Source organism: Syngnathus floridae, chromosome 10 (genome assembly GCF_059516105.1).
Source record: "Syngnathus floridae isolate MCC-2025c chromosome 10, RoL_Sflo_1.0, whole genome shotgun sequence".
Lineage (NCBI taxonomy): Eukaryota > Metazoa > Chordata > Actinopteri > Syngnathiformes > Syngnathidae > Syngnathus > Syngnathus floridae.
In genome coordinates, this window is record NC_142422.1 from 14,703,804 (window position 1) to 14,719,903 (window position 16,100).

Sequence of the window (16,100 nt, forward strand, 5' to 3'; positions counted from 1 at the left end):
TGAGTTCTTCATGTTTTTATTGAAAACAACATAGTGCTGACGCCGTACGACGCCGTACGGCATCGGTTTTTCGCTTTCCAAACAAGCTGTGCGCGCTCCCGCGGCAGGGGGAACAAAATCTCACGGGGGAACCAAATCGAGCACAACACCTGTTACGGGTTTGTCTTAGCCGGGTTCGGAGATTCGTCCGTAATCTAACCACCCGAGTTAAATTAACTCCACCGGAATCAATCTAATTTCTGTACGACGGCAATCCCTCTCAAGTCACCCGAAGCTCGAGCCGAGTAACTCAATTCGAGGCAAGACTTCGAAGTGACCGCATCGTATTGATGGCTCCCCGCTACTGTTTGAAGTTCTTATTATGTTACGGATATTTTTAGATGTCTTTGTTAAGACCTCAGGGATTCGTTTGTCTTGAATCTTGAAACTCCTTCGGGCTTCTTCACGTATGAGCGCTCTTTGGGGGGAAAAGCCCCGTAGCTGCCCCTGCAGGTATTTTTATAGACTTCTCTGTCCCCCCCCCCCCCCCCCTTTCTTTCTTCTGGTACCTATACCCTCCCTATAGGGTAAGATTGCCCAGTTTCCCACGCCCCTATAGGATAAGATTGCCCAGTTTCCCACGCTCCCATAGGGTAAGATTGGTCAGTTTCCCACGCCCGTACACCTGTTGCCTTTCAGCAGCTGTTTCCGCCCTGACCACGCATTACTTTCCACCAAATGTACAGCTAGCCCCTGGTAAAACCTTTCACTTCCTCTTTTCTTCACTTCCTGTTTCATGAGGATAACTCTTTAAAGTTACACTTCAATTAACTCTGAAATAAAAATCCAAACCTTTGATCTATTTCTTTAAACAATTTATGTCACGCCACTATTCTCACAGTGGCGGGCCCCTCGATCGAATTGACTAACAATATTGCTTTAAGCTGTTACAGAATACATTTTTAGCCAAGCAAAGAAATCAAAAAGTAAAAATCACATTTGTGTGGTTCTCCAAACAATTTATGTCACGCCACTATTCTCACAGTGGCGGGCCCCTTGATCAAATTGACTAACAATATTGCTTTAAGCTGTTACAGAATACATTTTTAGCCAAGCAAAGAAATCAAAAAGTAAAAATCACATTTGTGTGGTTCTCCAAACAATTTATGTCACGCCACTATTCTCACAGTGGCGGGCCCCTTGATCGAATTGACTAACAATATTGCTTTAAACTGTTACAGAATACATTTTTAGCCAAGCAAAGAAATCAAAAAGTGAAAATCACATTTGTGCTTCCATGCGTGACTCACAATCCGACACCGTGTTCCTGTTTTATTTCTATTTTAACTAGCTTAGCTTATTTTGGCCCCTTTTTGGTCTCATGTTTCGGTCTGGCGCCATCTTTTGGACAAATTTGGAATTTCAGCTCTGCCAATTTATTCAGTAATCCTTAATTCAAATTTGTACCATCTGCCGCTAAAATTTGTAATTTCAACTCTACCAATTTATTCCTGTGAACAATCCATATTCACCATTTGCACCATCTTTTCTCCCCATGTTACATGACAACAGACATCATCATTTTTCTGCAACTTCACATTTGCATCAGCTGGGGTTGTGACCGGATTGCCTTTATCCATCCCATATTTCTGAAGAATGGCTTCAATGTAATGCTTTTGATGAAGACACACACAGATGTTTGTCTTGTCTTGAATCACTGAGAAGCCCAGTATGTTAGACAACTCACCCATGTCTTTCATCTTGTATCTTTTTTTCAGAGCAACTTTCAACTCACTCTTGCTCTGCAGTGACTCTGTGATCAGAATCAGATCATCAACATAAACGGCTAATATCTTTAGCCCCTGTCGAGCTCTCACGAACACACAGGGGTCTGATGTGCTCTGATTGAAACCAAGATCTTTCATGAACTCTGTGAAAGTCTTACTCCAGCAGCCAGGTGACTGCTGAAGGCCGTAGATTGACTTTTTCAGCTTGCGCACCAAGTGCTCTTGGCCTGGTTTGACATACCCGTCTGATTGCTCCATGTGGATTTCCTCCTCGAGATGTCCTTTTAGAAATGCAGTAGCGACATCCATCTGGTGTACATGCATGTTATTCTGAACAGCAAAGGACAGCAATGTATGAATTGAGCTGAATCGTACAACAGGTGAGAAAGTTTCATCCTAGTCAGCGCCATACTGTGAGTAACCCTTGGCAACAAGTCTACACTTGTATCTCTCCACTTCTCCATCACTATGGTGCTTGACTTTGAACACCCATCTCGAACCTATTGGCTTTCTGTCTTTTGGCAATTCCACTAAGTCCCAAGTATCATTTTCAAGCAGGGACTCATACTCCGAATCAGCTGCTTCCTTCCATTCCTTAGCATTAGAGCTCATCATTGCTTCCTTCAGTGTACTTGGCTCATTTACACTACAGACATTTGCATAATGTTCGACAGTTACTATGTCTGCATATTCATCATAGCCACACCTTCCCACTTACCAACATTTTCAAATTTTCAATTTTGAAATTCACACCAAATTTTCCAAAAATTTAGTTTTTCCCTTCTAATTTCTACATTTTTCAACCGGTTCAACCCATTCCAACTTTATTCACCTTATGCTTACCATATTCACCCCCTTCACCCCCACTTCCACTATGCTTTCACAATTCAACCCTTGACCCCCACTTCCAGTGTGGCGGCCATCTTGGATTGACCCTGTGCCCCCAATGAACCCAGAATGAACCAGAAGTGCCCCAAATCAAACCGGAAGTGCCCTTAGGTGAACAGGAAGTGACCTTGGGTAAACTGGAAGTGACCTTTTTAAGCCGGAAGTGACCTTTTTAAACCGGAAGTGACCCCAAATAAACCGGAAGTGACCTCAGCTAGACCGGGAGTGCCTCTAATCAAACCGGAAGTGACCCAAATAGACCGGAAGTGACCCCAAATAAACCGGAAGTGACCTCAGCTAGACCGGGAGTGCCTCTAATCAAACCGGAAGTGACCCAAATAGACCAGAAGTGACCCAAATCAAACCGGAAGTGACCTTTTTCAACCGGATATTATATTAACAAGATTATTTTGTTGGCCAAACAATACATACACAAATTCTGTAAAACAAGACCAAACTTTCTGCATTAGAAGAATGATCTGAAATCCTATAACAATTTGTTAAAGCTTATTAACACCAAGAATTCATTTATTGAAAGGCTGTCTCTGTAAGATATTTGCTCTGGCTGTTTATTCGTGACACCGTATTTTCACGTTTATTAGGTGCGGATAAAAATCTTAGATTTTCTTCAAAATGTGCGGCGCAACCTATCATGCAATGGTCCCTATGTGTGTTGTTGTTGTGAGGCAGACGTATTAAAAAGCGCCATGAAAACATTAAAGGGAGAATTATGGGCGTGGATTTGCAGTATGCCCCACCCTCTGTGTGTGTTGTTGTAAGGCGGACGTAGTAGAGAATGCCATGAGAACTTTAAGGGGGAAGTGTGGGCGTGGATTTTATATAAAAGAACAGGTACATGCGTCATGCAAAACATCGTTGTTATAACAACAGTGAAAATGGCAAAGAGACACGGTTATCAAGCACAGTTCAAACTGAAGGCCATCAGCTACGCGGAGGAGCATGGAAATTGAGCAGCTGCGAGAGAATTTGAAATCAACGAATCAATTGTTCACAAGTGAAGGAAGCTGGAAAACGAGCTCCAACAGGTCAAGAAGACGCAGCTGAGTTTCCGCGGACGTAAGGCGAGGTGGCCCGAGTTGGAGGAAAGACTCGGACAGTCGATCATCAAGCAAAGAACGAGTGGGAGAAGCGTTTCGACAGTCACCATTCGACTAAAAGCAGCAATGCTAGCAGAAGAAATGAAAATTGAACATTGTCAAGGAGGTCCGTCTTTGTGCTTTCGTTTCATGAAATGGTGCCATTTTTCCATCCGGACCAGGACTACGTTGGCGCAGCAACTTCCAGCGGATTATAATGAAACGCTGGCCATCTCCCGCTCCTACTGCAGCAAACGCATCGCCGACAAACACATCCAGCCCAGCCACATCACCAACATGGACGAGGTGTCGCTCACTTTCGACATCCCGGTGAATCACACTGTGGATAAGAAAGGGACCAAGATGATAGCGATACGCACAACGGGATACGAAAAGTCTTCTTTCACTGTTGTGCTTGACTGCCATGCTAATGGACAGAAACTGCCGCCTATGGTGATTTTTAAGAGAAAGACTTTGCCTAAAGAGAAGTTTCCAGCAGGAGCCATCATTAAGGCAAATGAAAAGGGCTGGATGGATTAGGAAATGATGACTGAGTGGCTGAGGGAGGTGTATGTACGGAGACCAGGTGTTTTTTTCCACGCATCACCATCACTGTTGATCTGTGACTCTATGTGTGCCCATCTCACAGCCGATGTGAAAAAACAAGTGAAGCAAATGAACGCTGAGCTTGCTGTCATTCCGGGGGGGTTAGGGTTAGAAACGCCAACCGCTGGACATCAATGTGAACCGGCTGTTAAAAGTAAAGCTGCGAGCGGCGTGGGAGCGATGGATGACCGATGGAGAGCATGGTTTCACTAAGAGTGGAAGGCGAGTTACGCCACAATTTGCGAATGGATTGTGGATGCTTGGGCTAACATGTCTGCTGGTACTGTTTGAGCTTCCGTAAAAGCCGGCATCATATCCGAGGAGCCAAACGGCACGGAAAGTGAACCTAGCATGTCTGTTAGAGATTTAGCGCTGCTATTCAGTTCGGAAACAGAGGATGAGGACTTCGATGGGTTTAATTGATGACCATTACTGGTCATAAAAATGTGAATACCAAACTCAGTTTTGCTCCAGCTTCATTTTTAAATACGCACACTTGTATGCAGAGGTCGGCAACCCGCGGCTCCAGAGCCGCGTGTGGCTCTTTAGCACACCCCTAGCGGCTCCCTGGAGCTCTTGCAAAAATGCGTGAAAATGGAAAAATATGTTTTTTTTGTTTTGTTTTTTTTAAATATGGTTTTTAGATGGTAATCATGACACAAACATTCTTATGCTGTAGAAAATGTATGTACCATATTTTCCGGACTATAAGGCGCACCGGACTATAAGGTGCACTTTCAATAAATGGCCCATTTTAAAACTTTGTCCATATATAAGGTGCACCATTAATGCATTAATTTTCTGAGACAGTCCTGTATAGGGGCCGACCATTCGCACCGACATTCCATGAACCATTACCATTGTGAATGAACTTGTAAATATGTAACTACAGTGGAGCCTCGGTGTTTGAACGTCCCGGTTCTCGAACAAATCGGTATTCGAACAAAAAATTCGAGATTTTTCTGCTTCGGATGTCGGACGAAATTCGGTTGTCGAACCTCGCAGGATGAGCCGAGAGGACCCGCATGCCAACTGACTCTGTTTGTTACTACGTTCTCGTTACTCTGAGGATTGCATCAACTCTAATCATGCCTCCAAAGGAAGCAACTGGGAGCAGTAAAGCCATCCCAAAACACAAAGACGCTCCAAAAACAATGAGACACTGAGTGCCCGGCGCGCTGCGGTTGCGCGATCGGACCAAATTAACCTCCCTACGCACTAAGGTCCATTTAAATTTTGAAAAGTACATTAGGACTTTGAAAATATTTTCTAAATTTTAGCGACCGCTCTGTCACAATAATGCGACCAGCGCGGTGCAGTTGCACGGTGGGCGGCGCGCAACGGTTAAGCGTTCGGCGGTGCGCTGCAGTTGCGCGATCGGACAAAATTAAGCTCCCTACGCACTGATGTCCACTTAAATTTTGGAAAGTACAGCAGGACTTTAAAAATATTTTCTAAATTTCAGCGACGGCTCTGTCACAATAATGCGACCAGCGCGGTGCAGTTGCGCGGTCAGCCACGCGATACGGTTGCGCGTTCGGCGGTGCGTGGCAGTTGCGAGATTGGACAAAAATGCGTAAATGAAAAAATGCTTAAAAAAGGGGTTTTGTTTTTGGCTTGGTATGGATAATTTTTTTTTCCATTATTTGTACTGGGAAAATATGATTCGGAATTCGAAAGATTCACTTCTCGAACAGCCTTCTGGAACGGATTGTGTTCGAAAACCGAGGCTCCACTGTATATCCTTTACTATATCCTTTGCAGATAGGTTGATATTGCAAATGAGAATCTGTTGTCAATTGCACTACCAGAAAAGTTAAAGATTAAACTAATAACAAATTAACAATTTTATGAAAGTTGAATGAATTTTTTATTAGCTGTATTAAGTTTGCTTTATTGTTGTTATTGTTGTATGAATAAGAAGGGTGATATTGGAGTTTGTGACTGCAGTAAACAGGCCAGGTTGCATCATGTCAGATTTTTAATCCAAATCAAATCATTCTTAATTTTATCTCTTCTATTTCAACTTCAGACGCAACAAATTGCTTTATAATAACAAAATAATGATCATAGTCTTTTTGATTGATGATTCATAGTCTTCAGCGGGCCACTTATGATTCATTTTATGATACAATGTTTCAGGTCAGTTTAAATTTAGACGCGGGCCGCATTTTGCCCGCGGGCCGGAATTTGGTCCATATATAAGGCACATTGTTGTCTTTTGAGAAAATTTGAGGTTTTTAGGTGCGCATTATAGTCCGGAAAATACGGTAGTTGTAAATATATTAGAAATACCAAATTTCAGAACGGCGCAAAATTGCGTCATAGCAAGCGACACAGCACAGGCGAATTGTAAAAAAACAGCTGTGTGAGTGACGGGCCTTGGATTCAAAAGGCAAAGATTGCTGATGAGAACAGAGACTTTAATTAAGAATGGACTCAACGATTTGCTTTCATTGCCAATGCTGAAGGATTGCCTGAATGTTTGATTTGCAATGAGAAGTTGTCAAATATAACAAGAAAAGCAATTTGGAGCAACATTTTCAGCTAAAGCATGCTAAATTTGCTGCAGAGCCAGTTGGAACTGAGAGGAAAGGTGCAATTTGAGGAATGAAAAAAACTGTTTCAAGAAGTGGATTGCATCTCCAAACTCTACTACTGCGGCAAGTTTTGTTGCAGCCCGGGAGATAATAAAGCGTGGACACCATTCACCGATGGCGAGTACATGAAGGATTCATTCGTTAAAGTATCAGAGTGCCTATTTTCGGACTTCAAAAACAAAACCGAGATCATTCAGAAAATTAAAGACATGCCTCTCTCTGCAAAAACAGTGAAGGAAATGGTAATTTGAATGGCAAACAATATCTCCGATCAGCAAATCAAGGACATCAATTCAGTTCCAGCTTTCTCCATTGCCTATGATGAGTCGTGTGATGTGACAGATATTGAACAGACAGCTCTGCTATGCAGGTACGTGAACTCTAATGGGCCGCACGAAGAAATCGATACCACTAAAAGGCCAAACACGGGGGGGAGACCATCTGCGAGGCTGTGCTGCAGTGTTTAAATGACAGAGATACACACTAGGCACCTGATTTCAGTCACTACAGACGGCGCACCAAGTATGAGAGGGTCGCAAAAGTTTGTGACTTTACGACAGAAAGGATTGGATCGAAATTTGCTTGCATTCCATTGCATATTGCACCAAGAGGCGCAGTGTGCGTAAACATTCCCACCAAGAGCATTAAACCACCACCAGTTCCATGAATTGCTAGATGAAGTTGACAGTGAATATGCCGATCTCCTGCTGCACAACAAAGTCCGCTGGCTATCCAGGGGTGACGGTTTGTGTCGCTTTGTTGCTTTGTATTTCAAGATTCAAGAAATTTGATTTCGGTACATCACAGCCTCTGTTTAACATTTAGGTGACTAACACTCATTTTTTTGGTATTGGGGATGTCTTATTCTGTTTTTGTCAGCAAAATAGCTTTTTTTCCTATTAAGCTTCAATAACATACACAACAAAGTTCTGACAGGAACAAACACACAGCAATACACATAATATACGAGACAAAAAAAAACAATCAAGTAAACACACGGTAATGTCAGCAATGGCAACTCACACATTTTTTCTACATTACAACCAGTGGAAGCTACCCATGTACTGTTGGATTTGGTCCACAATTTGGGAAGCGCGCGTCAAAAGCTATAGCCAATCACCTGTTATCCAATTTACTCACCGCATGCTCGTTTTATTTCTTCAGTTTTAGGAAAAGGCTAAGACACCGAAACAAAATTTAGACTTACACAGGTTGGTTGAGTTCAATCAAAATTCTTGTTAAGAAAGCTCTGTTTTCAGGAAAGTACAATACAGCGCTGGGCCTTTCGTGCGACCATGCTCAAGAGCAGAAAGTCTCCATTCAGAAAAGGCAACGTTCAAGGTTCTTTGGTCAGCTTATATTCAGTTGCACATGCCAGTGTGGGCCGAGTTTGATGGGTGATGAGTCAGGGGGTGTGGCAAGTTTGCAGGAGAGTTTGATTTCATGGGAGTGGGTTCTGGTTCTGTGAGAGCTGGTTCCGTGGGGGTGGGTGCTGATTATGGGCGATTCGGTGTGTGTGGAGGCTGTAGTCTTCCATCCCGTCTTTCGGCCTTGGCGATCACTTTTGGCCGGGTTCTTGGTTGTTTTCTGTCAGGTTCAAAGTGCTAACTGAATATCTGTATAAAAGAAAAGGATCAGCAGACAAACACAAGTGAGGCAGAATATTGAGTTTTCTCACGAGGAGTGAGATACAGATTGCTTTCTACAATCTGACTACACTAAAAATCTGTTTGCACTCCTCGCTCTTTTTATTTGGAACGCCCTACCCACAGTGTGAGACGATTAGCCCCTGAGGGTGAGGGGGAAAAAAGATTGCGGGCTTCGTCTCGTAAGAAACAAAAAGTAATGCACAAAGTGTTGCGTGCAGATATGGCTATATCAGAACTTTCTTGGATAAAAAGAGAAAGTGACGTTCTTTAAGGAAGATCAGAAGGTTCATGACGCATCGTTTGACGTATTGTTTTCACGATCTGTTCTGGTGGACGCTGAGATGTCAGCAGTATCTTGTTTGACACAACCGTCATCTCGCCCCTGACCCAGCCGTAATCCTTCTGTTCTGTTGCACAAGATAAGAATCGGCAAGGCAAAGCAGCAAGCATACTGAGCAGTAAAATTATGAATAAGTACTCATTAGAGAACGCATGATAACCGTATTTGCCGGTGTATTGGTCGACCTTTTTCAATCCAAAATCGACCGAAAAAAATCGACCTCGACTTATACACCGAGTCATAAAATTTAACTTCGTATTCATCGCTTCAAATGTGATGGTAACCAAGGCCGTTTCTCATGCATCTCATTGTGCGTTGCACTTAGAAAATTTGAACCGGGCGGCGTGCGCGAGTGCGCGGCCCGCTGGAAGTCGAATGAGGCTCCGCGATTTCATCCGCGGTGCTTATAAAGTACCGATCCGCTTGGCGGGAGCTATTTTCGGCCACTTGGCGCGTGCGCACGGCCTCCCGGATGTGCCGGGCGGCGTGCGTGAGCTCGCCGGCCACTGGAAGTCGAATGAGGCTCCGCGATCTCCTCCGCGGTGCTTACAAACAGCCGATCCGCTCGGCGGGAGTTATTTTCGGCCACTTGGCGCGTGCGCACGGCCTCCCGGATGTGCCGGGCGGCGTGCGCGAGCTCGCCGGCTGCTGGAAGTCGAATGAGGCTACGCGAACTCCTCCCGGTGCTTCTAAAGAGCTGATCCGCTCGGCGGGAGCTATTTCCGGCCACTTGGCGCGTGCGCACGGCCTCCCGGTGGTGCCAGGCGGCGTGCGTGAGTGCGCTGGCCGCTGGAAGTCGAATGAGGCTCCGCGATCTCCTCCGCGGTGCTTATAAAGTGCCGATCCGCTCGGCTTGAAGCTATTTCCGGCCTCCCGGTGGTGCCGGGCGGCGTGCGCGAGCTCGCCGGCCGCTGGAAGTCGAATGAGGCTCTGCGATCTCCTCCGCGGTGCTTATAAACAGCCGATCCGCTCGGCTGGAGCTATTTCCTGCCACTGCGCATGCGCACGGCCTCCCGGAATTTGAACACATTTCGTCAATAAATTTCGCATATTTCTGATTGAATTTTGAAGTTTAATATAATGCAACAATTGAGCTCGACTTATACAAAGGATATATCATAAAATCGTAAATTTCCGTCGAATTTTAGGGGGTCGACTTATACACCGAGTCGACTTATACACCGGCAAATACGGTATATACAATTTTTCTAACATTTTCCTCCTGCTGCTCTTCCTCTGGTGTTAGAGATTTGCTCACTCAAACAATATTTTGCAAGAACCACACGGGAGACAAGTAAGTCTTTTTAGACACCTGCAGGTGGAGAGTTCACTCACTCCAGAATGAAGTCTGAACCCTCGTTCCTGCGAGGGGATATTTATTAAGAGAAACAGAGTGGGGGTTTGGGTAAAGTGGCTAAAGCCCTTGTCCTCTAGCCTAAACATGTCAGGGGATGTTTTACGACCTTGTGATAAGGAGGACAAGGTAAGGTATTTATTACCTGTTGCATTCCAACATAATCCTATGATAAAGATAACCTGGAAAACCCTAACATCTCCCTCCTGATTTATCATATGATTATGCTACCCCAAACAACAAAGACAAGTAAAAAAAAACATATATACGTATAATGAAGAAAGCAGAATGGTAAAAATAAAAACAACAAACAATTATAGCAACACTTTCCAGTGAAGATGAGGCATTACCTCAATACCCCAAATCAAACTTATTGTGTAAGCGAAAAACCTGCTGGCCAGATGTTATTAGCAGGAAAATTCTTACACGGCCCCGTTGCCACAGGCGACCAGAATGCTATCAATAATAAAAAAAATAAAAAGAAAAACACAGAAACAGTACATCATTGTATCCATCACTTGCGAAGCATTTTCGATGGTCAAATCATCAAGTTTCTGTAAAACATGCTCAACAGAACAGCATCTACGCAATCCACGTTTCATTATCGTCATCACATCCGTCATCTCTAAGAAGTTGTATATGAACCTGGGCTACAGTAGAGGACATAAACTTCGACACAGCAGACTTCAAACATGGGATAACGCAGGTCGTAAACAAGCACAACACCACCAGCACAACAAGCACAGGAGAGAGCAATTTCAACAGCAGTTGCCACCAGTTGCCAGAGAATAGCCATGAAAAGAAATCAAACTGATGTGGGACCTTGTCTTTAGACATGGCCTGCTGCAAGTTCTTCAGCGAATTCATGGCGTCGTTTATCTGGGTGTCATTTTCTCCTGGTATGTATGTGCAACAGGAAGTCCCAATGATGTGGCACACACCACCTTGCGCTGCCGTCAACAAGTCCAGAACCATCCTGTTTTGCAAGACCATCAGTCTAATAGCCTGAATCTCTCTATTTTGTCCATCGTTGACTTGCAGTGAGAGATTCACAAAGGATTGAAAACGATAGTTCAGTGTCTCGATGAAGAGCGATAGTTTCCCAACCCCAATCTGAGGAAAGAGCGCAAGGACAACTTTGTCTCCGACGGACAATACTTTATGGTCATCTGGAACGTTTGCACCCCAGACAGGGTCATGAGGGTCAAAGGTTGCAACTGCCCTGCGTCGACGTCCAGTAGAGTTATGTGCTCCTGTCAACAAATGGTGTCGTATCCTGTAGGTGTGGTCTGTCACCCACACTGGTGCACACACTCCTGTCCAGTTAGCGGGCAGCATCGGATAAACCTTGTGACCACAAAGCCACCAGCCATTCTGAATGAAGTATGTTCCATTCGATGGTGTAGCCATGTTGGTTGGAGAGCCCTCACCACCTGAAATGGCTCTCTTATCTTGACACTCATCGGTGATGTCCAGAGCTCCCATCCAGTTTCCTCCTGGAGAGTAGTCGTCGTTAATGCAGACGTGGGTCTTGTTACCTTGGATGTAACATGTGTAATTCACTCCAGCTGGTCTCTCTGTGTAGGCCACTTGTGGTATTGTTCGTCCTTTAACAGTCACATTGAGATTTGTCCAGAATAGCTGATCACAGGCACCGTCAGCAAGCCCAGGGCGGTAAGGGTCGGCATCCTTGACTGCGACGGCACGGTGTTGATATCCAACTCCTCCCATGGATGCCATACATTTTGCTTCAGTGACATTCATTGCTCTGGCCTCCAAGCGAACTTGCGTGGAGGAAGGGGGGAGTTTCGAACACACATAGCATCCCTCCTGTGTGTGAGCTCTCACAGTGAACCTGACATACTGGTACCAAGTGTTGGTTTCGTATGGGTTTCTGGGGTCCCATGACCAGTCCTCAAAGTTCTCATCATGTGACCATCGTTTACCACGGGCAACATTGTCATTTGGTCTGTTCAGATGAGTCAATAGACCATAGCACGCTCCAACCACAACGCAGCAGAGGATCCATCTGGCATATGGAGCCCCGTTGCTACTAGGATGGCAGAGACACCGGGACATCCCCTCGCCTAGCGGAGTGGGGATCGATGGATTCTTCACCAACATTGAGACGCCTCACCCTAAACGATGGGGCCCCTTTGTAGTTAGCCTTCCCCACCACTCCGAATTAGGGGTCCAGCACTTTCTGCAACTTGCAGTGGCTGAGGTGAATCCAGCTGGGCCGTTGAGAAATTTTAATCGCCGTGGGAGTAGCAAGCAAAACTTGAAACGGTCCCTCCCACCGTGGGCTGGCCCAGTTCTTTCTTTTGATGACCTTGATGTGGACCCAGTCTCCTGGATTGATGGGGTTGTCCACCTGTGAGGGAGAGAGATCAGGCGGCAGTAAATTTGCATTTGACACATCTTTCAGTTTGACCGTCCTGATTAGATAATCTGCCAAGGTCTGTTCTTCATCTGCTTTTTGCAAATCTGCAGGGAACACTGGTAGTCTATATGGTCTCCCATGTATGATTTCAAAAGGTGTTAGTCCTTCTGAAGTGGGAGTAATTCTCATATAAAGCTTCACTAAGTCGAGGCACTCTGGCCAAGGTCTGCCTGTTGTTTCCATGCATTTTTTCAACCTGCTTTTGATGCTAAAGTTTGCCCGTTCAACCAGGCCTGCGCTCGAAGGATGCCAAGCACAGTGGTTTTTTAACGTTATTCCAAGGTGTACAGCCATGTTCTGCACAACTTGGTTCACAAAGTGTGGACCATTGTCACTGTAAATGGTTTGGGGGATGCCATGAGTTGGTATGATGGTTTTGCAGATGGCTTTTGCCACTGTTAAGGCATCTGTGCGTTTAGATGGAACTATTTCCACCCATTTGGAAAATGCATCAATCATCACTAGGCAGTATTTGTGAGGTCCACTTTGTGTGAGTTCAATGAAATCCATATGCATGATTTGAAATGGATAAGAGGGTTTTGGAAATGAGCCTCTCTTAGGTCCCATGTTTCCTTGTGGATTATGTTTCACACAAACAGGACATGCTTTACAAAATTTTTTTAAGTAAGCATCTAAACCAAAGGTAGTGAATTGTTGATCTATGATGGTCTTCATCCCTCCTGTCGACACATGGCAAAGCCCATGTGTCGCAAGCGCTGCTGCCTTAAAAAGTGATTTTGGTAAAACAGGTTTGTCATTGATGCGGTGGATATTATCTGTATCCACTATTGCACCTTTTGTCGTCCACATTCGTTTCGCCACCATTGGAGCATTGCCCTGCATATCTGCCAGTATAGTCTTATCTATGAGTTGTGTGTCCTCTGAACCCATTAAAAAAAATTCATGGCCATGTCTCCCTGCAGCTGCTTCTTTTGCAATTTTGTCTGCTAATCTGTTTCCATTTGAGACTTCATCCCTGCCTGTGGTGTGAGCAGCACATTTACACACAGCTAGTTTAGCAGGTAAAAGAATGGCCTGCAACAAGTCTTTTAACAAGGAGGCATGGGTAACCGGCTTACCGGTTGATGTTGTCATACCTCTGCGCTCCCATTGTTTCGCAAAATAGAACAGAGTAGAAAACGCATACTGACTGTCTGTGTATACAGTGACTTCCTTATCTTCCGCTAATTGACAAGCTCTTGTTAGAGCAATCAGCTCAGCAGCCTGTGCTGACCTGGTGTATGGAAGCTTCTCTGCTTCAACAATCTGGTTTGGCAATTTCACAATTGCATAACCACTTTGATTGTTTCCTTTAGGATCCTTTGAACATGATCCATCCACAAACCACTTTTCCCCTTTATCAAGCGGCGTGTCACTTAAATCTTCTCTGGGCAGCTGTAGATGTTCTGTAGCATCCAAACAGTTATGTGGTGTTCCATCCCCTGGCAACGGAATCAACGTTGCTGGGTTAAGGACTGTGCACCTCTTTATCACGATGTGTGGTTGTGACAGAAGTATAGCAGTGTAGGACAGATGTCTGGCTGGTGACAAAAAGTTCATTTTGCTTTGCAGCAGCAACACATCTACAGCATGTGGAACTAGCAGCTCCATTTTGTGAAAGAGCACCACATCTGCAGATTGTCTCACTGCAAGCGCTGCCGCGCATACTGCTTGAACACAGTCTGGCAAAGACAGAGCCACTGGATCCAGTTTTTTTGAATAGAATGCAATTGGTCTTAGTTTGTTGCCATGACCCTGCAGCAACACTGAGGTCATAAAACCATTCCTGCAGTCTGCTGTTTGCACAAAGGTTTTATTGTAGTCTGGCAAGATAAGAGTTGTGGTTTCTACCAGAGCCTGTTTCAGCGCTACAAAAGCATCATCCGCTGCTGGTGTCCACATGATTTTTTCTGTCATTGTCATGGGAACTCCATGCACAATATCCAGCAGCGGTTGTGTTTTCTCCGCATAATGTGGGATCCATGCTCTGCAGTAATTGCAGAGCCCCAAAAATGACATCATTTGTTTTTTTGTTTCAGGTTTCGGTGCATCTGAAATAATCTGCTTTCTGGTACTTTGTATCTGTCTTCCAGAAGCCGACAAAGTGTGACCTAAATAGTTCACTTCCTGTCGGACCCATTGTAACTTATTTTTGTTCACTTTATTCCCTGTTTTGCAGAGATAGTGTAACAATGCTAAGGAGTCTGCCTTGCAAGCAGCTTCAGTTTCAGAGGCTACCAGGAGATCATCTACATAAACTAGAAGTTGGCTTTTGTTTGACATCTGAAAATCAGCCAAACAGGCCATGATAGCTTGACTGAAAATAGTTGGACTATCAGCAAATCCTTGTGGCAATCTGGTGTATGTATAGCTTTGTCCTTTAAAGGTAAAAGCGAACCAAAACTGTGAGTCTGGGTGAATTGGCACTGAGAAAAATGCATTGCTGAGATCAATTACTGTGAAAAACTTCTGATTAGGTTTCAAAGTGTTCAGAAGTGTGTGTGGGTCAGGCACATTTGGTGCTCTTGTTTGCACTGCATCATTCACTGCTCGTAGATCTTGTATCATTCGCCAATTAATTTTGTCGGCCTTTTGGACTGGAAAAATGGGAGTGTTGCAAGGAGAATCCGAGCACTCCCTAATGATTCCTCCTGCCAAAAGATCATTTATAACAGGGGCAATCCCATTTATTGCCTCCTGTTTTAAAGGATATTGCTTAACTCTCGGACGCCACTCTGATCTTGGTTTGATCTGTACTGGGGAAATGGATTTTAAAAGTCCTACATCAGATGGGCCCTTGGTCCACAGTTTTTCAGGAAGCCCAGCCAATTCCCCCTCCTCCTTTTCATTCAAACAAATGTCAACTAGTCAGGGAAGCGCACAAGCGCCTGCTCTGCCTACAGCTACTTCACACACTGTTTGCTTCCACATGTCACAACTGGTACTGTAGCTCCACCCATCACCTTTGTCCTCATAATCAGTCACAGATCCAGCAAGTTTAATTCGGGAACCCACATCTGCCCACGTTATACTGTGAGGTTTAAACAATGAGATGTGGGGTACAGCCGACAATTTGTATCTGTCTTTCTGAGGAGCGGGCAAGAGTACAGCGGCAGCCGCAAATGACCTGCGATCTGTGTACAGAGCAGTGATTGTTAAAGTTACTTCTGTGTCACTGAGAAAACTTCCAATATAGTCATCTTGTGGATCAGTGAGAATATTCATGGTGACATGTAATTCAGTACAAGTCATTTCTGATTCAGGTTGGGACAATTGTTTTCGAGCTTCACTCAGCAATCTGCTTGGGAGTTTAGGATTTCGTTCAGGAGGGATGGCATAGGAGCAGCAAATCTGTTC

At 44.6% G+C, this 16,100-nt stretch overlaps 1 long non-coding RNA gene across 1 annotated transcript in view; it reads right to left on the reverse strand.

Moving 5' to 3' along the window:
* The window catches only part of LOC148392685 (uncharacterized), a 24,080-nt gene continuing 7,980 nt past the window's right edge, over positions 1-16,100 (reverse strand). The window contains exon 2 of the long non-coding RNA XR_015860660.1: positions 1-149. This is a non-coding gene — a long non-coding RNA (uncharacterized LOC148392685). The remainder of the gene's footprint in view (positions 150-16,100) is intronic.